This window comes from Rissa tridactyla, chromosome 1 (genome assembly GCF_028500815.1).
Source record: "Rissa tridactyla isolate bRisTri1 chromosome 1, bRisTri1.patW.cur.20221130, whole genome shotgun sequence".
NCBI lineage: Eukaryota > Metazoa > Chordata > Aves > Charadriiformes > Laridae > Rissa > Rissa tridactyla.
In genome coordinates, this window is record NC_071466.1 from 71,598,406 (window position 1) to 71,623,516 (window position 25,111).

The following is a 25,111-nucleotide window of genomic DNA, read 5'->3' on the forward strand; positions in this document are numbered from 1 at the left end:
GCTTCTTGGCTCAACAATTGTGGCTACTTCTCTGATCTGAGCACAGGAGCTGGATTCCCTCTCCTCTCTTCTCAACTCTGGCCGTGGTCAATGAAGGAAAGGAGAGGTTGCTGCTGGTTTCACGAGATGCTCAAGCTGCTGTGAAGCCTCTGCGTATTACTGCCCTTAACATAATTTGTTTGTGAATCACCCATACAGAGCACCATGAAATTTGTGCTTCTAAAGATGCTTGAAATTAATGTTCCAGAAATTAATAAAAAACAATAATATCATGTTGCCATCCATTTTGCTATAATAAAACCACATGAACATTGCAAAGAAAAGAAACTGGCCCCAAACACCTAAAAAATTACAATATGCTAAACTTCTGCAGTGAACACATTCTTTTTCTTATGATTAAGCCATTTATCAATTTTAATACCTGGTCTAATTTCTAACTGACTGTAGTCTTCCTGTAGTTTCTCACTGTATCATTTTGCGGCTGTTTCCTTTCTGTTTAATATTTGCTTATTTTAGTTTAAATCCCCAGAGCAGAACCCACAAACCAAACAAATACTCACAGAAAACAGAGAGCAGCTCAAATGTCCTTGGAGACACTCAATTTTTTGTTTGCTACCATTTGTCATCCTCTGCTCAGAGAGAGATCAACAGTTTTTAGCACACAGATCAATATTCTCTTAACCCAGACCTAATCTAAGGAGAGTTTCCCCAGGTTTCACCTTGGCCTACTCCTATGTGCCATAGTTGCCCTTTTTTTCAGCAATAATTTTGTCTGTGTAAGACAGCAATTTTTCATCCTTTGGTCAAAACTGGTGACAAAAGAGGGAATAATGGTTCCTGACATATCAAATGATAGATTTGACACATGGCATGCTGAGCTGGGAGCTTTCACGTGCCAAAGTAGAAAGACAGATAAGCAGCCTAATGGCCCTCCTGACATTGCTGCCTCTTTTTTTCCCTGGTATACCAAAACAGACTCTGCTTTTTTTTTTTTCTTTTTCTTTTTTTTTTCTTTTTTTTCCTGGAGAAGTTTTTTTTCTCTAACTCCGGGCAGGAAGCGAGGAAATGCACTCTACTCCAGCCCAAAATAAACGTTTCCCTGTCCTGTAAAATGATCAATCTATGCCCTTTTCCTCCAGCACAGTAAGGGCAATACAACATGCTGCTTGAGGAAATACTAACAAATATAGCCAGTGAGAGGGAAACAGATGGGACTAAGAAATTAAACCAGCAGATTTCTGGAAGGTATTCAAAGAGGAGAGTTTATAATACTGAAACAGAACTGCTCTTTAATTTTTTTTTTTTTTTTTTAAAGCAATGATCAAGATTTACCTTTAGCAGGGCTCACACTCTCCCTGCTAAATCCCCTCGCGGAACGATAAGAAAGGTCCCTTTTTGGTATCATTCTGGTAAAAGAAAATCACATTTCACAAAAGCCAGTGCCAGCCTGGAGATAGACAGGCTGTGAGTTTCTCTACCTTTGGTACACTGGGACAAACACAGCGGTCTGTGTACCATGGGGCATGGCTCCAGGCGTGGGATCATGTTACATCTTTACACACAAAAGCTTCTTTCAGAATCTAAACTAACAAAACAGGAACAACTTTTATTCCTGTATGGTTTCCTCTGGAGCATGTGTTCACATTTAAAATCCTGACCTATGTGTCATTTGCTTGCATTCAAAGTTATTTGTATTGCTTTGGTATTACAAAGCAACAGCCAGTCCGAACCTCTCTTGCTTACCAATAGCCTATGGACTTTGGCAAAATGTTGTTTATCCTCCTCCAGTACTGGTTCATAAATTCTTTTTCTCCCACTTTCGTTTTTTTCCGCTTTTCCATATTTTATGGCCAGACAGTTGTGTTAGCAGCCAGCTTATTTTTCTTCACAGTAATAGTTCTATGGACATTTTAAATTTGATCCAATAGAGGAAGAAAAAGAAATGAATCCAAGGAAAATATTTTACTCACAAGGTCATCAAACATCGGAATCTGATGTTTGTCACCCTGCATTTAAAAATATCACAGTGTTTGAATGTTCTGGGTTATTTCTTTACAGTTTTCATAAATGTTTAAATATACATGTTATACATAAGGGAAACATTATATGTGTATAGATCAAATGTTTTTTTTTTTTTTTGCTTCCTTGTAATGCAATTTTCTTTTTTTTTTTGACCCTTTCCCTTAATGAAAAACATTTTCCCTATAAGTATATACTTCGGCACATTCTATGGTATTTTTCACAGTTTCTACATTTTTGACATTTCAGCCAAACCTGCAAGTAGTAAGAAATCAGATTGAAGAAAGTAAAACTACACCATCTAATTTTTCTCATACTGTCCACCAAAAAGTGGGAAGAGAAAAACAGTCTTTGAAGGTACAAAACCAAAATAAGTCATCAATGAGACATCAAGCTAAATAAATATAAATTCTTAAAATAATTTTAATTGCATAAACTAAGAAAAAGCTGCATCACTGAGATGTGAAGAGGACAGTTCTTGGATGCACGAGTTCCAAACAGAAAGCAAGCATTCTGAGTTACTAAAAAAGGCACAAATAGACTAATTAGACTTTAGTAACACCTCCTTATGAGAAAGTCTTTTTCACTGAATGTGGTGAATCACAACACTGTAGAATAAGGCATGGTGAAGCACACTGAAACTATTTCTGACTTTCACTGGGCTCTCCTAAAAATAAAGTGTAACTATGGCTAAATATATTGTAAATGAACTATATAAAACAGATTTCCACTTAGTAGACAAACATAAATATTGTTAAGAGACGGTCTCTTGCTTCCCTTGTAATAAACTTACTGCAAATGACTAGGTTGTGATATTGTTTGCTTCAACAAGGGCTGCAAGTGTATGTTATTTGTCAAAATATTCTGATTTATCAATTTGGTTCAAACAAAAAACACACACAAGAAGATAAAGAGTTAAGATGATGTTTCTTGTTGTAGAATTAATCAGATTCATATTAGCAGTAGTAAATGTCATGTTGGCACCTTTTCTTTCTCACACATTACAGTTTCAAGTCTTTGCTATGAGGAAATAATGAAGTAAAGATATGCAGTGCCATATACCATGCATCTTTTTTGTCAGTCTGCATAAGAAATGAATTGTATCTGCTACTACGGAGGTCATGGGGGCAGCAAGTTAAGAAGAATGCTTAAAGAAAGGACATGTCAAAGGAAACAAGAACTTATTTTTTCAATACTTTCTAACAAGTATTGCAGTTTTGGGGAAATTAAATGCTCATAATAAATACCTGCCTATCCTGGAAGCGTTTATTGCTTTTCATTGCTGCAAAGTTAACCCTGGTGACCAAATGACCTTGAAGTCCCCACTGCAAACTCATGAAGATCAATAAAAATGGTCTAATGTTACAAGCCCTAAAATTCATGCTTCAGTAGTAGTGTGATCAGCGGGGAAAATGCTACTTTATTGAGAAGATAAAAAACTGAGGACTGTAAAAAGATCATGCCAGACGAGATGTACATCTCATGAGGTTATCCCACAGTGCACTTTTCCCTTTTTTTTTTTAAAAATGCCATACTTCATAGTTAAGCTTGCAAGGTAAAAAATGGGCAAAAAAATCTTCGTTGCCAGCAAGAAAAAAAACTGTTTTTGACAGTTGGATGATGCTTGTGTCTTGTGGTAAATTTTCAGCTTTGCCTACAAACAGAGCCTTTCCTTCCAGCAAATGCTATGCATATCTTAAGCGTGGAGTTAAGGCAGAAGCAAGCTATTGGTGTGCCAGATATTGCATCAAAATTATAAAATGCATTTTAATTTTGTGCAATGACTAGGAATTAATGCCAAGCGTACTGTCAGCATGCAGTAGAGCATCTCTCTGATCATGCGAAATGATTGCCTGAGATATAGCAGCCTCCACTGCCTTCCGTCCTGTAGGTGCCACTGCTGCTAAGTGGAGCTTCTGAAGAAAACTAGATGAAGAGGCATGAAGCAGATGAAGAGACGCGTGACTGTAGGTTTTTAAAAATGAAAGACCCACAGCATTTCCATTTACTCTATGGACACTTTCTCTCACTCTGATGGTGCCAAGGAGCTTGTCAATTTTTTCCAGTTTGAGGTCAAAATGTATAGAGGAGCCTTAGTAAAAAACAAGAATTGAGTCTTAGAGGTATTAAATGGTTAATAAAAAAAGTGATTTTTTTTTTTAATGAATTTTAAAGACATTGAGGGTAAAACAGACTTCAGTACAATTTTACTGGAAACTAATCTATCTTTCCACTCTCTTCCCATCCAAGTCATGCCCCTCCCTACACCCTGAGAGGCTGATAGGGGCACTGCTTTCGCTCATAGATTCCTGAATGGAGAAAAAGGGGAGAGGGGAGACTAAATCAGCGTTATTCTGGAGTAGTAGCCACTTTCTTTATTTCAGCTTCATAAATCAGATAGTGCAGCTTTTCTCTTGTCCATTTTCCTGGACTTTCTCTCTTTCTCTTTATGTGATCTGGTCAGAAATCTTTTTTTTTTTTTTTTTTTTTTTTTCGGGGACATTAAAGCTCTTACCAGGAATATATTACATGTTTTACCACAAGGATGACAACTTGGGCTATAACTGATGAGAGAGATTAAGCCAGAATAACTTTGCCCTGATGACAAGATCATTCACACAATAGATAGGACATCAAGATTCACCTTCATGATGAATCTCACCCTGACCAAGAAATCAAGCTACATCCTATGCAGCTTCACCATCAGGTCACTTAGAGATGGTGGTGTCCTGAGCACTCCTGTTGGAGCTGTTTAATTTTGTACAAACAATTTAGAAAAAAAACAAACCTCGACAAGAAAACAGCGTGCATAGTTGGACTGGTTGCCTAGTCTAGTGGTATCAAACCGATGACCAGATTTGTTCCCTTAAGTACTGGTCACAAAGTATAGCAGCTCCAACTGTGCACATTAAGCAAGCCCCAGAGTTGCCACTAGCCTGGTAAAGCAAGGTGTGGGAGGCGAGGCTTAAGTCTTGGTTCTCAGTCCGTCACACAGAGTGTGAAGTTGTACATTGGCCTTCTTTCTGTTTGATGGGGCATATTCCTGTGTTTGTACGGAGTTCAGGAAGAGCGGTTGCGTTTTTCACTTCCCAAGTTCTTTGTTTCTGCCAGATAGATAACAAATATATATTTTTGCTCACTGTTAAGATACTTCACATTGAGAAAGGATTTTTACCAACCCAGCTGAACTACTCGCTAACTAGTACACAAAGAAGAAAATCTACCCCTGAAATAGCTATTTTCCAGACTTAAATGGACCTCTATAGACCAGAAAATTGCTGAAATGGGTACCCAATTTATAACTGGACAGATGGCAAATATATGCCACATGGTCCTTGGTTCTTCTGTGTCCCCACCATTCTTCCATAGGTCCACGCTGCAATCACAAGTCCATCAAACTAAGAATCTGTAGATTTCTCCAGTTGAAAAGTGTTGCTCAAGAACATCAGAGAAGCATTTTCCTCAAACAGAAAGAATATAAAAATTCACAATTCACATCTGGGGTGTAATGGATGGCCAGGTGGCCAGCTATAGTTAACTGTCAACACTTTGTATTTCCCTTTGCCATCGGCAAAGTTTGCACTCGGAAGTGAGACTATAACGTGAAGAAATTAAAGCATGAAACCACTTAATATCATAATGGTTTGTGTTTGAAAAACCAAGTCTTCTCCCCCCTGCCCCCCCAAGTTTTCCTCGGTACTTGTGATGTTCGCTAGCTTGCACCTTGCCAAACAGTATTAAAGAAACAAGTAATTTATGGGCCTTCTTGTGATGACTACGTCAAGGTTATAGCACTTTTTCTTCCCTTTTTCTCTTCCCCTATCATGATAAATTGAGAACTGACCAGTTTGTATTATTGCTGTGTAATTCTAACAATTCATTTCCAGTGTAGATAAATGCTCATGTTGACAATGGTATCACTATCTTTACTCATCCTGAATAGTGCATCGTTCCAGAACTAGTTAAAGTAAAATGTTGCTTAGTGTATGAGCATCCTAATCCTCTCCCTTTTCTACTTTCCTCCTGAAGACTGTAAATATTCGGTTGTCCTACTTTGACTCTAATGTGCCTCTACGCACTGCTTTTGCTTAAACATTCCTGAAATAAGAACAAAGTATATAGAGGCTGTTTTAAGGCAGGGTACAGTAAAGTAATTCCAAAACCCTAACTGCATCTAATAAGAAATTAGGTATTTGGAAATACCTTCTTTATTCATCAGCTCACGGTTCTTGACACATTAACAAGCAAAACAGTTCATTCTGTTTTTGGAAGAGAAACCGTGATCAGAACTGGTCTGGGATGCGTGGCGTTTTTTCTGATTTCATGTACACATACTGTCAGAAACACTGGACATGATCTAGCCTAAGAGTATTCTCAACATTTTAACTTGTTATCATTCCTAGCCAATAGATATTTCATTCTATGTGGACACTGTAACAGACTTAGTCTTGGGGGCGTAAGAAGAGAGAAATATGGAATTAACATTGATCATCTAAACTTTCACATTGTGAGAGCTAAAAGATACTCAGTACTTCCCAAAATCAGGTTTTACAGATTCTATCTATCAGCAGCTGTGAAAAAAATGAGCCATCCAGATGAACCTGAAATCACGAAAGACAGCCTGCAACGTATTTCCAGATATTCCATGATCTATCTTAAGTCTAATCCGCTAAGTGATAAAAACTGAATAAAGATCAGGCATTCACAGAGCAAATGGAAGGAATTTAAAACAAAGGTGTACATTTCATCCACGGATTTATAAGTGTGAATAAATGTTCTGGATGTGTTCCTTCCATGCATGAACCTAGGCAAAATATAATAATTTGCTAGCTAAACCAAAGTCATACAGATAAGAAAATACAAGTACTCCCACAGAAGAAGGAAAATATTTAAGTATTCATTGGTTGCTTTAAATCCTTCTAGAAAAAGTTAGCTTAGTGAGATTTCAGCTGAGGCTCGAGCTACTAAATGTAATCTTTTCAAAGATGAATTCTTTGAAAAATCTTTGCATTCCATATTCTTCATAGAAATGATTTAGAAGAATTGAAGCAAAATAGAACTGATGAACTATAAGTAGCATTTTGCAAAGCCAAGGCTCCATTCAAATTAAAGATCACCACATTAGGAGACATGACTGCCAGGCTGGAACATAAAAAGGAATTAACTTGTTAATTTAGTAGAAACGTAAGATATAGGAAGGTATTGTTAAATGAAATGAGTCAGCCCCTTAAATAATATAAATATCTAAACAACAGCCAAATGATATCGTGGAATCCTCCACTTATTTCTAGAACAAATCCTGAACCAAATCTAACTCAAAGTTATGATATTTTCAGGTTCTTCCTCTTTCCCCACCTCCTGACATACACTTCTGTTTTTGACAGAAATATCAGGAGAAAAAGCTTTCTTGTGTCATTACGTGGCTTTAACTAGAAGCTGAAATGAAGGAAATTCTGCAAGAAAGCCTGTTATACAGTCTCAGGGAATTCAGATAAGGATCCAAGAATTCAAACCAAATCCAAATGCTGAACCTTTTGAGATACACTACGCTTTGAAGGCGAGTGACTTTATTCTGCCAGATGGGTCTTTGAAATGCTCTGCAGTGCCCACATGACTCATCAACAAAATTTATTTGGCTAAAGAAGCAGTTGGGGAATATACTGTACTATACTGTACATGGCCCCTCTAGGACAGCTCCAGCTGGAGCCTTAGGCAAGATTTATGGAAATTAAAATCTTAGGAGCCTTCGTGCCTTTTCTTCCCATTTGCTGTGTTGCATCAATGAAATGATCGCCTGCAATCTTATCACATGAAGGCAAATGTGCTTGTTGGTGGCAGCACCCCCTGAAATGAGAGCAGCTGCACAGTGGGGAGGTGAGCTTCATGCAGAGTCACAACAGGCAGCTGAAGGAGGAGGAAAATCCCACATCTTGAAATCAGGAGAGACTACCAAGACAATAGTGAGGGTGTAGAAGAATGGCATAAGTCTTTGCTTTGTAGCTTCGGGAGAAGGGAATGGGGCCAAAATGGGGCCACTTCCCTCCTCTGGCACTGTGAAGTTCTGTTAGATATCAATACAGTTAATACTGTGATCCCGTTATTGGTTTTTTCTATTGCTTTTCCTTCTCAACTGGTGAAAGAGCTCCTCGGTACCTCTCTACCTGGAGACTGTTTCAGCACTAATAGTGAGGATCCTGGAGCCCTCTGACAAGGACATGTCCCTTCTACGGTATTAAAACCTCAGTAGGCTATTTTACTGATGCTATAGGAGTAGACATGTGTTTCCTACGGTATCTGTTAATATTTCCTAGCTCACATGGAGAAAGGAGAGAAGGGAGGGTGGGTCTTATGCAGCTGGCAAAGTACCCTAAGAACTTTCCTGAGCAATACTGGGGTAAACATCAGGGAATGAAGGTGCCACCTGTGTCCCCCAGTGCTGCACCATCAGCATTATTTTGCCTTAGTTTGACACCATCGTGTCCACAGTGGGGAAGCCAGGGACAAGGTGTTGTCCTGGCAGTGTGGCACCAGGAGGTCAGAGGAGCCATGGCTGTGGTGTGTATGTGCGCAGGATGACATGGCTGAGTGTGTGACCAGCTACTTCCCATGACTAATGCTGAAAACTTTTAACAAAGAGAGGCTGCATGTTTTGCACTTTCAGGGCAAGCTGAGAAACAATTTTTGCCATTAGTAAACACAGCCATCCTCTTAACTATGGACGATAACACCAGACTGAGTATATTAAACCCCTAGGCTCAGTGTGGATGTTACTTATGAAATGCAAATAGGTGAAGAAAGGAAGGAAGGTCGTTTGCTGAGATTTAGGAAGTTATTTGATTAAGTAGGTACCCTTCAGAAATTCAGTTAAATATTAGGCAAAATATGAAGTAAACATTGGAAGGGTTAGGAGGGTTGGCTAGCAATGGGAGTCTTTTGATCCTATCCCAAGCTTTGATGTGATTCATTTAACGTTTTTTTTTTTAAGGAAGTGGAAGGAGGGGCAAGAGAATAGAGTCACTGAAGTAAGAAAAGTGATACAAAGAAGGAATTTTTAGCTTTTGATAAAAAACAGAGATCTAATTTCTTGTTTCACATTCCTCATTTTGGCTTAAGTCACCTCATGAATGTTTCCATTGCAAGGAAACGACTGTCAACAGAGAATGACTTCTGCTGCCATATGGAACTGGCATTTCCATGAGGCTTAAATGTTTGAAGAACTGCTCTCCCAGTAAGAAACCTGTTGTGGGTTGGCCCCGGCAGGAAGCTCAGCCCCACACAGTCACTCACTCACTCACTCACTCACTCACTCACCTGCAGCGGGATGAGGGACAGAATCAGAAGAGAAAAAGTGAGAAAACTTGTGGGTTGAGATAAAGACAGGTTAACATGTAAAGCAAAAGCTGCGTGTAAGCAAAGCAAAACAAGGAATTCATTCCCTGCTTCCCATCAGCAGGCAGGTGTTCAGCCATCTCCAGGAAAGCAGGGCTCCATCACACATAATGGTTACTTGGAAAGACAAATGCCGTAACTCTGAATGTCCCCCCCCTTCCTTCTTCTTCCTTCAGCTTTTATTGCTGAGCACAACATCATATGGTATGGGCTACCCCTCTGGTCAGCTGGGGTCAGCTGTGTCCCCTCCCAACTTCCTGTGCACCCCCAGCCTGCTCGCTGGTGGGGTGGGAAACAGAAGTCCTTGATGCTGTGCAAGCACTGCTCAGCCACAGATAAAACAACCCTGTGTTATCAACACTGTTTTGGCCACAAATCCAAAACATAACCCCATATGAGCCACTATGAAGAAAATTAACTCTATCCCAGACAAAAACAGTACAGACGAAATAGCAGATCATGGCATAGTCCCTAATACCCTGATATCAAGCTTTAGGTGTCTCAAGTTGAGCAGCTAAAAATTAAGACATCCAGTCCCATGATCATCACTGGAAATACTGTCTTATTTTGACCTCTTTGAATATTATTCATGCAAAATTATCTTTATGATTTAGGGATGACACTACAGTATTAACTTAATATATTCATTTTATGATTCAGATATTCGTACTAATTTGTTGTACCACATAAAACTATGCATTCCATTGAATATTTTTACAAAGCAACAATGGCAATTAACATTTCATTTTAGCATGAAAGGAAGAACTGAGATAGCACCCTTCCATTTGAAAAAAACAAACTAGAAAATAAGTATAGGTATACATGTGGGTATATGTATATACAAATCACCTTGCATAACAACTACAAATCAGAGGAGATACTAAGCAGTAATCTGCTTTGCTATTCCCATGTAGCCTACTCTGAAATAAATCATGACGTACTGAAAGTCACATGCAGGAATGAATGAATTCTATCACAGTGGCATGAAGGAAGGTCTCAAAGCTCTTCATTTGTTTACTTACTGATTTGGTTTTTTTTTAACACTCTCAGTATGTTTCTTGCCTGTTATCTATACATGAGAAACATGTAATATTCTGAGGTTAGGTGTTTTGCAACTAGAAAGAATTAGGAAACACTTTTTTTTTCCCTTGTATTTCATTTGATATCACCTATGAATCATTTGCCTAATTTGGGTGATGCTAAAAGGTATTTCTGAGAATCTGTGAGATCACATTCCAGCATTAAGAGCAGAATACTAATGGAGTACAAAGTGAATGAGTGAAGATCAGTATTTACTGGGTATGTAATAGTATACTCTAGTTTTTGAGAAGATACTAAATAAAGGTCTTTTGGGCCTAGCAGAAATGTATTTTTTTCACTTTCAGTCTGATTTAAAGTAATACTGGTTTGTCTGTTGTCTTCGTGTAAACTTTTAATCTGCAGTGCTCGCTTGCCTCCAGCAAATTATGTCTATAGGATGTTTTCCAAACTGAATAATTCTAGCGGGATTCTGAAATGTCTTTTTCCAAATAATACATGAAAAAACCTGTTACTTGAGAAAGAGTCAGAGACATAAAAGCATTACAAAACATTTTAACTAAAAACCCCTTTGAAACAAAATGGGGAAATTTTAAAAAGTGATCTAAATAATTACTGCATTAATATAACTCACGCATATTACCAGGGCTGGGGTGGAAGGAAGATGTCTGAATAACACTGTCAATTAACAGAAACTGCTGAAAAGATTATCCCTAAGGCCATACTTTCAAAACTTCACTAAACAGTATAATACAAAACAGTGTAATAATTATAACTGGTGAGGGATCTTTTTCACAAAGTAGTTTTTCATCAGAAATGTTCAGTTTATCGAAATGTGAACTTGTCACGGGGATGAACCTGCTAAAAAAACCCAATAAATCAGCCTAAACCAGCAAAAATAACACTTGGATCTGTTTCTTCAGTTTCTACAATGGAATTCCTAGTCATAGAAAACTGTTTGGTGGCCAACGGAGCACTCACTTAGGATACTGAAGACCCAAGATGAAATCTCTTTGTTCTTTGTGTCCCACGTTAATAGCTCACCCCAAAGACTACTGTGATCACGCTGAAGTGGACATCTTTTGTCAAAACTGTTCAATACTAAGTCATAACTGCAACAAGATCTTGACTCTAGAAATTATGTCGGGTGTGTGCTGTAGCCATGAGAGTAGAGCCTGATTCTCTTTGGACAATAAGGAGGGATCATTGTAACATGTACAAGGTGGAATAGCTACAAGACACAACTGAGAGACCCCTAGTCAGTGCGGGGAAGGCTGTAACTTGCAACTTGGAAAACTCAGGTTCAGATCCCTTTTCCAAATCAGGGAGAATTGGATTTGCCTGCAGCTGAGCCACTGGTGCTTCAAAAAAGTACCACAGCAACTCAGTTTCCGTGACTCAGTACTCCATGGAAAAAAAGCTGCAGATTCCTTCATGCTCTGTTTCTTGCCCTAATCTGCTAAAAACAACTCTAGTTACTATACTAAAATAAAGTTTCCTTTATGGCTTGGAGCACATGTTGTGATTTTAAATAAAAGTTGTGATAAACACAAATTCTTGGTGTCCATAATGCCACAATGAAAACTTCTGAGTTTTTCCTCAAGCTCTTCCCAATTACTTTTTAATCTAAGAAACCGCAAGCTGGAAAGACAATCATGATTTCTCTTTTTTTTTTTTTTTGGTAACTTTATCTGTTGGAGTTTCTTTGCCTGTCTTCTACCCCACTATATTTTTTCTGCCCTGACACCTCTTTTCAATAGGCAAAGATTTTGCTTAGAGAAATAAGACAAAGCACATGTTGTTTGCACAGCTAAGTAAGTCACTGAGATTAGAATAAGACTCTTTGGGTGCCCGCAACTCAAATGCTCAGAACAGAGCATTAAATCTGCAGCTGCCGTATGATTGCTGTAAGTAAAATCTGTACTGTAAATCTAAGGCATGACAGGCAGAATTAGTGTTTTATGGGCAGCAGGAGTCCTGACATCTGACTTTTGGATCCTTAGTTTTGCACATTGACAACTTTTAAAACTACATATTTCTAATGAAATTTTAGCAGTGCCTTTCTTTGTTTGAATAAAAAAAGTAAACCCCCCAATGTCTGTATGTAATGATTGTGGCATTGAACAGATTGATACAGCTTAAGGCCTGAGTACTCAGCACTGCAGCAGTGTTAGTGACCACCTGAAGGAAAGAACTAATTTCAGCGGCTATCAAGAGCACCCAGCTGCTACCCTGGAGACAGACAGGTTCCTGGTAATGTTTGCAGGACTGGTGAAGAAGAGTCTCACTCTTCCTTCCCCCATCTTCTCAACTGTGTCCTGAACAGTTCAAGAGAAGCTGGGGCTGAGTCCTCGACCTGGAGGAGTCTGTCTCTGTGAGAAGGGGAATTTCATTTCACACAGTTTTCAGATGCTTTAACATCTGACAGTGCAGTCTGACTGCTGCTGTGTTCACAGATGATGAAGAAAATATATTCTTAATTTGTATAATGGTTCTACAATTAGTATTACGGTGAGGTATATACCTATGAGGGTACATCTCACCTTTCTGCTGTAGGGTTCAACAGAACACTGGCCCATTTCAGTTCACTGAATGAATGCCAGGGAGAGATTCTTAACCATTTCTGGTGATTCCCATGCTGTGTACGGAATAAAACGAATCGTGTTAAGCAGGATCCTGCTTTTGTATATAGCCTTCATCACTTCAATGGTGCTTCATCTGAATGCTTGCCTATCCAGGGTGGAGTCTGACTGAAGTCTCCATGGATATGCAGGGGTTTGCCCATATGAAACTGTCTCAGTGTGAATGCCCAATTAAATAAATATGCATCTTCCAATTAAATGAAGTAGCATTGGAATATAACAGCAGAACACAAGCTTTGCCGTGCAATGCTAGAAATGCTCATTGGTGAGCTTACAGACAGAACTCTTCCTGGAGCAAGACCTGCTTCTTTATTACTCATTTTCTTGCTGGCTAATACTACTGAGCTTGTGTTCTTGATATGAGTACTTTAGGATTTTATCATAATAGATATGGTAAGTCATAAAAGGAATCTTTCCCTTATACTAAAAGAACAATCCTACAAAAATGCATGTGTGAACTAGTAATTATTACAATTCTTAAAATCCTCCAAAAATAATTTAATAATAACATTGGAAAAATACTCCACCAACATTTCATTAAGTACTGTTTTACTATATAACTGTAGTTTGAGAATGGGCTGTTAAAATTTCTTTTAATTACAGATGAGCCTGAAATAAAATCCTCCCTTTACGATTTCCTCAAAACCATTTCAGGGATGAAATCTCTATTTGGAGCTTGATTACAGAGCTCACTATTTTTAATCTTCTTTTTTCATGCTTTGACAATTGAAAAAAGAGCACACCACCCACCTTTCTTCCAATGTCCAACATACTAAAGAATAGTTTTGTTTGGTTATTTTGTCTTCCAAGTCCTTGATAATGTTCTGTCAGTATGAAAAAACCTGTTTTCATATATATTACTTCCCTGATCCTATTTTGAAAATGCTATACATATTCAAATATTGATGGAACAGCATATGACTACATGTATCCATCAACACCATTTCCTCTCCTTTTTTCTTAACATAGACATTTAATCCTGTAAAATATGTAAGACAAGAATCTTTGAATGCAAAACTTTTAATATATTTTTATAAGTGTTTAAAATAGTACTGTCACTAGAATTTACTTCCTTATATGGGCTAACTTAAAACATAATTACCTTCTACTATTTTTGACTAAGTACTTTACGTTAATGCAAAACTACAGCTAGTGTAGTTCAGTAACTGAACAGTGGCTTAATCCTCACATGGTAAAAATATAATGTGCTATCATTAAAATATCAATGAATTAATCCCAAGCAGCAGTATAAACTACATAGTAACAGCAATTACTTAACAGAAATTTAAAGGGCAGTAATTAAAAGAAACAAACAAAAATCTTAATCAGGCTCATCATTTACTCACCTGTGGTTTTTTCATTTGCAAATCAATGTTTGCAGTACACAGCATAATTTATTATTTTGAAACCAATGAAATTTACAATTTTCAATATTATCAAAGAGCTATTCTCTTTTTTGGAGTTGAAGGATCTTCCTTGTATACAAGAAGAGTTAAAGCCATTTCTAAAATGCCATGTCCAATGCGTTATTGAATAGTAGGATTTTATTAGCTTGTAATAGAAAGGAAAAATTCTCATACAGCAAGGGCTCATTTGCTTTGAAGGAGGGAAAAGGAGACAGGCAGTAGACTCAAAGCAGATGCTATCATGAAACAGACTGATTTTACGTTGAAAAGCTGGTGTGTATATCGACCAATTTGCACACACATTAAAGAGAACCAGGAGAGATCATGCAATGTGAACTGACATAGTAAAAGGGACAATACCAATTTGAAGAATCCCAGAATCAAACAAAAATGTACCTTGGTGGAGTAAACTCACCATCCAACATGTCCAAATATAGTTTGAGGGCAAGGTTCCATCCTGCATGATACCATAAAACTGTTCCTGTCAGCAAAAGATCTTGTATATGAAAATATTGTGACACATAAAGAGTCATGAATTACCGTGATTTTCCTTATTCATGACTGTAAAAATATTCTATAAAACTTATCAGCCACTGACTAAGTTTTGGGCTAAACTGTGCTGTTCCAGCCCCCACTGCAATCTTTGAAAAGAGAAATCTGCATTAAAATAAATAAAGAAAGAAATAAAAGCATGGCAATAAGCATAAAAATAGATGAAACACCTGTACGGTCATGGTAAGGAAGCGTACAACATTGTCAGTGGCAAGGGCAGCAGGTCGTGATGATGCATGGTGATTCACGAGAAATGTTGAGACTTGGCGATGGTATTTGGGAAGTTGGGAAGCCTTGGCCTAAAGTCAAGGATTTCACTACATAATTGCTTTATCGGTGCTGTAGTGGACACAGGCCTCAGCTCCTCGCTCCACAAGCTTTAGGCAGAAAAAGGGTGAGCGCAGACTGAGCAGACAACTGCTGCTGCAATCTGCTCGAACTGGTACCCACACAGCGTCCCGCCTTCCTGCGAAGTGGAAGACGAGTTTTCAAGAGATAAAAAAACAAGCTCTGCACAATGGTTAGCTTTGGATGGAGTGAATATTCAAGCAGCTTTCACATTGGGCAATTGTATTTTTAACCGTATTATTTGTAAATTGGCCCTGGGTAGTTCGTGTTCACAAGCCAGAAAAGTACATTGCTGCATTTTACACTGTCATATGCTATCAAAGTGCTGGTAAGTGTGATATTTAAACTTTCCCTTGCACTATACCTGTGATGGCAGTGTATAATGAACAGGATTCATGGGAGAGTTTGAGCAGTCTGCCTGATTTTGCAAGAAGAGTATATTTCCTGGGTAATTTTTGAAAGGAAACGAAACAGAAACAGCTAAATCCCAAGCCCACAAATTCTACACCAGGCCAAAATAGCAAGAGTTTTTATATCTAAAGGAATTCCTGTTTCAAACTATTACTACAGAATGTGATAAAATCATCTAAACAAGGAAAGCTCTTGCACTACCCAAACACTTGCTACCATGTAATCTCTACAGCACTGACTAAGAGGACAAAAAGTACTGCAAAATAATCCCAACACTTTGGTAAATAATGTGAATTGAAAAGGAGTTTAAAAGAGCAAGAATCTTTCCTTCCATGACCCTGTTGTTACCAATTGATCCATTCAAAGGGACAACACAGTTACTTTTTTGAGGGTGTTTTTTGTAAGAAAGTTCCAGTCAGCACAAGCCGCTGTGCCGCAGTCTCTAGAGCAGACCCCAGACTAATCAAACCTCTTTTGCTATAAGAAAAGGCACAACTCAGACATAGGTGTAGTGTCGGAACTCAGTATCAGGTACTTCAGTGGAGATTTTGCCATTAAATTCAATGAGAGGGGAAAATAAAGGAAATTCAGGAAGAAAATACAGGTTTTTCTTGCCTCAGGTCCTGCTGTTCAGCAGTTTTAAGTCAGCAGAGGACATTTAGTTCCATTCAATGATCTTCAGCGCAGCATCCCACAATAAGAGAATGTAAGCCAGGATGGCAGCTCAGCTTTACCTTTACATTTCCATACCACTAGCGATCAGTTTTCCATAATTTGGTGACAAAACTTAGCTTTCCTTGCATTACTTTAGTAGTCCTCTACTCTAGATATGAAAGATTGAGACCCTTAGAGACTGCCAAAGCAAAGATTGCAATAGAGCCTCAGAAGCTAGAAGGGTAAGCATCACATTTTCAGCAACAAGTGTCCCATAACTGACAGAGCTGAGATTGAGTGCTTTCTGCACATCACCCTTCCACAGCACAGTCTCACAGTCTGAAGTCTGAAGAGAGAAGGGAAAATCTATAGGGTGAAATTAGAAGATCTGAATTACATATGAATTACAGATCTGCTGTTGTAAGGTTTTGGATCTGGAATCTCTGTTTGTTTCAGGAGGCACCTCTGAGAGCACTTAGTATTGTAATAGTGTATGAGTGGACTGTCATAAAATAAGTACAATATATACTGAGTTATTACCATTTCTCAACAAGGTAATTTCCTTATTTACAGGAAAGGACACTTACCTAATACTGTAATAGGACATTCATTTCTTTCCTCTTACAGTATCTGAAGAGTGTATTTGGCTAAAGTTCTCCAGATTCCTGACATTTATGCTTTAGGTATTTTAGAGAATTTGTATTTTTTTATGCTTTAAAAGAGGCAAGATAGAGACACTTTCAAGTTTGTCCCCTGCATAACTGTTTCTCACATAATCTTGTCTTCCTGTTTTAGTAATTTGAGAAAGAAGGTGTCCTCATGGTTAGTTCATTTTACCAATCTCAATAAGTATTTTCTTAGTCTTCTAAGAAAAAGAGGCCTGAGCAGGTATACTTCATGTACAGATGTACATCTGGATGTCTGCGTGTATCCCTTTATCTGTTCCATAATAGCTGTTCAACTCATAAGCCAGTTTCAAGTGAACCTGGTTGTGGCATGAATAACTAACTGATATCAATGGTTTTGAGTTTTTTATTTGACCATAGTTCAAAATGCTACAAGAGATTCCTGTGCTGGATAGCCCCATATATTATTGTATCTTATGTATAGAATGTAACTTAATTTACATGGTAAAAAAATGATGAAGAACAATTTTAGATGTATAATTATTTTTGTAAACAATGAAGCTTCCTTTTACTTATTTAAAGCAACTGACCTTTTATTTTGTTTAGAAGTGTTCCCTATGAGCACACCAGTGCCTTGAATTTACATATTTTTTCCCTTATTTTTAATATTGTCTCTTATTCAGCCTCTCCATTATCCCTTTCCCATAATAGCTTAAGAAACTTCTAGCCAACAGCTAATTCAAGCTATAATGATGGCAACTAGCTCCAGCATCTCCTCTTTAAATTGCATGAGCTCACTTTTAGCACATATTATTTCCGCACAAATCACTCTCCCTTTTTTGCCTTGCCAGGCTAACACATAAAGATGTGAAAGGGTCTTACCAGATGAAACCACTAGCAAAAACAGTTTCATGGTGTAACATGTAAGATAAAAGTGTGCAAAAATATTGAAGGAACACAACCATGTCCTGAGCCACTAGACAGTCAGTTTGTTGACATGAACCCACATAGAGAAAAGGATACTGCAGTCAAACCGTTTTTACTGGTTATTCCTTATTTTCAGTGGTTGCCTTTACTTAGGACCAGAGCTCTGCAGAGCTCAGCTGCCATGCAGGAGTTTTGACGGGAGCTCTTTGAGAACCTTCAGTAGGAGCTTGAACTCAGTAACAGAAACATGCGCTTGTAGCAGGCCGGTCACTGGCTGACGGTGCGTTATCATAGTGCTCCTCGGACAGCAAAGGTGCAGCTGAGCAGTCTGCATAAACTGAGTCATAACATGAAATTTTTACTTGACAGATGCTCTGTATAGAACTATATAGAATCATAACTTATATCGACATATGAGATGGATTTCAACTCCTGATTAAAATACCCAAATTTAGGTGTCTACAGATTGATATTTATGTGTGAGGTTGGTATCTAAGCACCTGATACAGTCAATGCAGCCTGAAGGACTCATCAGTTCACCCTATAGGAGACAACTACATGTGATCAACTAAGCTAAACCTGATTCCAAATCAACTTAACATGGTGGTGAAGATATATGTTCCTGAATGTATATATACACTTTTGAATTTGTGAATACACAAACATAAATGTATAGAGTAATCATTCTTTTCTTCTGGTCTCACATAACCATTGGGGACATTGTTTCACAGTTTTCATAGAATGTGCACTTTGTCATATATATGGATATTTCTGACTGTTATTCCTGTTCCCCTGCAAAGGCTCTTTTGCCTGCAGAGAGGCATCCAGGCTCTGGCAGACATTCACTTCCCACAAATGCAGGTCTTTGGCTCCATACCACTCTTCAGGACACTGATCCACCCACTGAAGATGTCTTACAGGGGAGGCATTCTGCTATAGAAGAGAGGCTTACTCAAATTGCTCTTCAGGAGCAAAATGGGAGCCCTAGGTTCAGAACCTGTCTTCCTTCATTTTCTCCTAGCAGCAGAGTTTGGCACAGCCCCTTTCTTCAGCCAGAACTGGAGGGGGTTATTTCAGACAGAGCAGCAGCATATGTTAATAAATTGTGTTTACAGAGGTGTAAAAACCACCATTGGGGGGGGGGGGGACGGGGGATGGGGGGATGGGAGGGTGTTGGGGGGAAGAGGAAAAAGGCCTTTGAATATTTTAAAGCTTTTATTTTAGTAGCCACACTTCTACCCACAAAACCTCCTCTGTAATTGGCTTTTATGTGGGCCTGTTAATGTGTTCTGAACTCCCATCTCTTAACTATGGGCTAGCAGGAATTAACAGACAGCATTTTCAATACCTTTATCAGTACAAACAAATGATTGGGTTATTTAGAAAATTAAAAAAAAAAACCAACCAAAACCCAAACCAAACCCACAATCAGACCTTAGAACATCCCAGTGCTCCAGAGCACCAGTTTCTCATTCACCAGTTCAAAATTTCTTTCTTTTCCTTTGGGTTTCCAGCTGCTCCTAGGGCAGCCGGCAGGGCTGGCTTTGCAGCATAGCACCGAGACACTCTTTGCTTGTGCCAACAGAAACAGTGGGAAACGCTCCATCCTGAGTTCACTTTGGTCCTTCCTGAAAGCAATGGCCAGCCTTGCTTTTGCGCCCCATCTCTGCTTACCCACAGCCAGACAGGCTTGCAATGGCAGGGTGGCACAGTCTGCCAGCCTGTAGCACGGGGGCCCTACGAGATCCAGAGCAGCAGTTCCACTTGCAAACACTTGCTTCAAATGTGAGGCATCATTTCAGGGTGGGGAGGAGACCATAAGAAGGGAAGATTATTTTAAAGATAGAAGCAGGGCTGACGTTAGCAAATAAAGTGCCTTGGGCAACATTAACGCAGAGCATGTGCTGGAGAAAAAAACCAAACAATGCACCAGGCAGGGCTGGGGATTAGGAGAAAGCCTCTGAAAGCCACACCAATTCATTGTGATAAAGTCCTGGGTGTTATGGCATTATTGTAAGGGGTGAAATTCTTTCACACGCTGAGCAATGCGGAGGCCTGGGGCCCTGTGCAGGAGGGCAGGTGGCGTTTGTTTATGGCCAGCTATACACATAACGCAGCCCTTCTAGAGGAAGTGTCATAAACTGCTTCAGAGTTGGTTTTACATGATACACGTGCAATATGTCACACACCCTGCTTGTGGGACTTCTTCCTCTGAGGACAGATCAGAATAACCTGCCTGCCGCAGTCATAATCCCCTATGCATATCCCTGCCTGTGAAAAACAGCACCTCTCCCGTACAATTCAAGAGAACAGAAACCAGCAGAAAGATCTAGTGTAGCACTAGTCCAGGCACAGCTACATGGGCTCAGCAGAGGAATGTGTAAAGGACACATGCTACGCTCCTGAAGTAGAGGAGTTTGAATTGCAGGTCAAACACACTGGCGGAGGCCACGGTAGGCCAAATTCAGACACCAGAAAGCCAAAAGCAGAGGTGTTTGATGTAGCCCCCTGCCCTGTTGGGAAGCAAGAAAGATGTACGTGATAAGTCAGTGACCCAAAGTCCTTTACTAGAGTCAGGATAAAAGGGTGAAAAGAATTCACAACAAAGTAGTGGTGAAATTAGGAAAAGACATATCCAATGCTGTAAAGATGCGGGGGATTCGGAAAAAGTACATTCGGGTTATCCATAGAAAAACTGAGGATGAGTGGAGTTATTAGATGCAAAGGACAGATCCTTGCTGTTCCTGTGCCATAAGTGGTCAGGCGAGCAGACAGTAAATGAATGTCCTGATGTCATGTCATGTCATACATAAAGCTGACATAACTTGGCACTCTACACCTCATGAGGACCAAAGCTTTCCACTAGGTAGGTCAGAGACAATACTGCTTATAGGCTTTGGTCTTATTGTTAAAGCACTCTGAAGACTGCTGGAGTGGCATTCCTGTGGAGCAGACTACAACACCCTCCATTACTACAAGTTGACATCACTTGTTTAGAATTATCTGTGGGCAACACAAAGGGAGCAAAATGTTATTTTTCCTGTTATTTAGGATAAGGTATTGTCCCTGCTGATCAGGTGAAGCCCTTTCAACATCACAAACACAGGAGCTTATTTCTCTTCACGAACAACAGGTGCAATAACATGGCCATCACCTTTCCATAAAACGTGTGTTCAGTGGTACACCAAACTGGTGTTTTGAACGGGTGGTACGTCCATTGGAGAAAACTTCATATAAAAAGACCCTATCAGCTGGAGCCTTTGGATATGCAAAAACAACAGAAAGAGCCCACTGGTGCGAACACACATCAGGAGTTCAGACAGAATGAAATTTATGAAGCAAGGACACAGTTTCTACATTTTCCACTTGTTTTAAAGAGTACCATGCTCCAAAGCTGCAGAGCTGTTCTTTAGTAAAGCTGCTCTGCTAAAATGATAAACAAAATCTGTTTCTTTGAAGCCAGCAGGAGTCCTTGAAGATCATTTCAGATGCAGTGTGAGTCGTGCAAGGAATGATCTAAGGCCTTGATCACAACACATAGGGAGGGACTGAATTACTCTTCTTATGTATAAATATAAGTAAGCTGTGCAGGACCTAAGGATTTTCATACGGCCTGGTTGTTGAGGGTGAAGTGGCCAAATTTTGATAGTAACAACAGGTCTGGGAAAAGGTGAGTCCAGGAAGAAAGGTCTGATTCTTTAATTAGAGCAGAAGTGAATTAGGATTCCTCAGCTGAGGAAAAGACAGTTCCTGTGATGGGATTTGGAAATAGTCAAGAGTAATTATCAAGCATTTGGCTTCAACAAGGAACTGTAGAGGAAAAGGCAAAGTTTCTATTTTTGGTGTTCATTTAACATAACCCTTTATTCTGTTTGCAGCCCACATGATGACGCAACATCCCTCCATTTATATTCCCAGATTTTGAATCATAAAAACATTAATTCACCTCTTAATTATTCATTTAGGAGTTTCTTTGTTGGGCTCTCAGGAGTACTATATTAGGCATTTCTTTTGTAAAATGCAGATTTAGAATGTAAGAGGAATGAAGAGTTAGACTCTTTTGTAAAACTACAGAGGATTTAAAGCGAAAACCGTATGAAAATAGACAAACCTTCAATTAACAAAAATGAGTTTCCAAAAACACAGACTGTTAGACTGAAATTTCATGTTCTTTGCGTGTCTCTTTTCAAATATGTATCTAGTCTTTTCAGATAAAAAGAAATGTGTAACTTCAGAACATTGTAAAAATATGTAAGACTTCAACAAAATTCTGATAGGTGTATAAAACAATGATTTTTCTTTTCATATCTCAGAAAGATTTTGTAAAAAACAAAGAGATATATTAGCTTTGGAGTTTTTTGGCTCACATTTCACAATATGATCAAGAGACGCTGTGAAGGTTTTTTTGAGGATAAATTTTGTTGTAAAGAGAGTGACTAAAATAGATCTTATTGCCTTGTAGTCCTGAGTCACAATAAAAAAAAAAAAGACACTAAAGCAGTGTAACAGGCAGTAAGAACTGTGCACCCTACCTCCTTTATACTGTAGTGTTAATGCTAGTTTAGATTTGACTGGAAGCATACTTCATAGACCTTTATTTAATGACACCCTCCCTCTTTTCAGTTTTATTATATTTAATGGGCTACCAGTACAAGAAATACATGGACCTGTTGGAGCGAGTCCAGAGAATTCTGGAACACCTTTCCTATGAAGACAGGCTGAGAGAGTTGGGGTGGTTCAGCCTGGAGAAGAGAAGGTTCCAGGGAGACCTTATAGCAGCCTTCCAGTACTTAAAGGGGGCTTTTAAGAAAGACGGAGAGAGAGTCTTTTCACCAGGGTCTGTAGTGATAGGACAAGGGGTAATGGTTTTAAACTGAAAGGGGGTAGCTTTAGATTAGATATTGGGAAGAAATTCTTTACTGTGACGGTGGTGAGACACTGGAACATGTTGCCCAGAGATGTGTTCAAGGCCAGGCTGGATGGGGCTTTGAGCAACCTGACGTAGTGGAAGGTGTTCCTGCCCACGGCAGGGGCATTGGAACTAGCCGACCTTTAAAGGTCCGTTCCAATCCAAACCATTCTGTGATTCTATCATTCTGTAATGCTGGCAAAAAATTATTGTTCACTCTCTTTCCAAATCCAAGAGATGAAGTGACATCACACAGTACTGAAGCTGCAGAGAAAAGAGGTTCCAAGGAAATTTGGATGGTCAGGAGTTGCTTCAAAGCAGAAAGACAACAATAAGACTACAGGCTTGATTTTTAATTTTTTCCTTGACAAACAGTCATCAGTGATTCACAGAATCGCAGAATTGCAGAATCGCAGAATCGCAGAATCACAGAATCACAGAATCACAGAATGGTTCGGGTTGGAAGGGACCTTAAAGATCATCTAGTTCCAAGCCCCCTGCCATGGGCAGGAACACCTCCCACTAGACCAGGCTCCTCAAAGCCCCATCCAGCCTGGCCTTGAACACTTCCAGGGATGGGGCATCCACAGCTCCCCTGGACAACCTGTTCCAGTGTCTCACTACCTTTACAGTAAAGAATTTTTTCATGATATCCAATCTAAATCTACCCTCTCTCAACTTGAGGCCATTACCCTGTGTTCTATTATAACAATCCCTGATAAAGAGTCCCTCCCCATCCTTCCTGTAGGCCCCCTTTAAGTACTGGAAGGCCGCTATAAGGTCTCCCCGGAGCCTTCTCTTCTCCAGGCTGAACAACCCCAACTCTCTCAGCCTGTCCTCATAGGAGAGGTGCTCCAGCCCCCTGATCATTGCAACCCTCTGATTCACCCAGTCATATCTTCTAAATGAAAGGAAAATTATCCATCCTAATCTGCTGGAAAAACCAATACAGTTCCCTCAGTCCTCTCTTTCCCTAAACATTTAAATGAAAATTTTTTCTGAGCTGCTTCTGAACTTCTGTAAAAAAGTTTGGTAATCTAGATGTGATTAAGGATGTACTTCTCTCTTAAAATAAACACATTGAAAAGTCTTGAACTCCCTCTCAAAGATCAAAGCATCGCCCGTTACAAAACAAAAGAGAAAAAATAAAAGTCACTTGGATCATCAGTAGGCTTTTGACTTGTCTACAAGGATACATACACTCTAACATCTTGCAGGTTTACCTCCTGTATATGTTTACATGCAACTTTATCACGCCATTGCATAGGTGTAATTTTATGGACAACTATGTGATGTGCATTAAATCTTTTATTAAGCACTAGATTACCCTTCTTACATGTAGCATGAGAACAGATCAAGATGACAAGGTCGAGCATATCTTAAGCAACATCATGCTGTGGCTATATTTATGTAGGGTTTTTTCCCTAGCTGGAGGCTGGAGGCTAGAGTATTTTGCCAATGTGTTGTGACAAAGAAAGCACCTCCATTAGACAGAAAATTACAGACCAGGATGAAAGCTGTACTTTATATCTATTCTTCAAGCAGACCTAGGTGACCAACTCATGGTTTTATCTCTAATGAAACACAAAGAAAATTGCATGGCACAGTATGTATTCTATTTCAAATTGGAAAGCAGGGCTCTTCAGAAAAACTGTAGTTGTTCATTGGTATACCATACACATGTATACTAGCCTGTGCGTATGTACAGCATTGGGACATCTACCCGTACAGAGTACGTCTGCCTATACATAGACAGATCTACTACATTTAGTTCTTTTCAGGTTACAATAATGATGCAAAAGCGTGTGTGTGGGAAGGCCTTCTAGTGACAGTGGTTGAAAAAAGAGAAGTGAATAAAGTGGAAATGCTGTGCTTACCAGCTCCCACTGTTCAGGCCACAGAGGGTCACTGAACTGCAGTTCATTTCCTATTCCACTCTCTGACTTCAACACTTTGAAGACTGCTGTAGGGATGTAATCATTCTTCTTGTGCTCGAGTGAAAACCACACAGAATGATCAGTCATTTGCCTGCTCTGTTATTCACCCTCTTCCTCTTTTCATTTTTTTTTCTGCTGTTTTAATGTAATTGTAAAGATCACTATTTCTTTGAAACAGTTTGAAATTTACATTTATTAGTTATAAAGATCTTGTGACAGCAGCCAATTGCTCTCTTAATTCTATATGTTACAC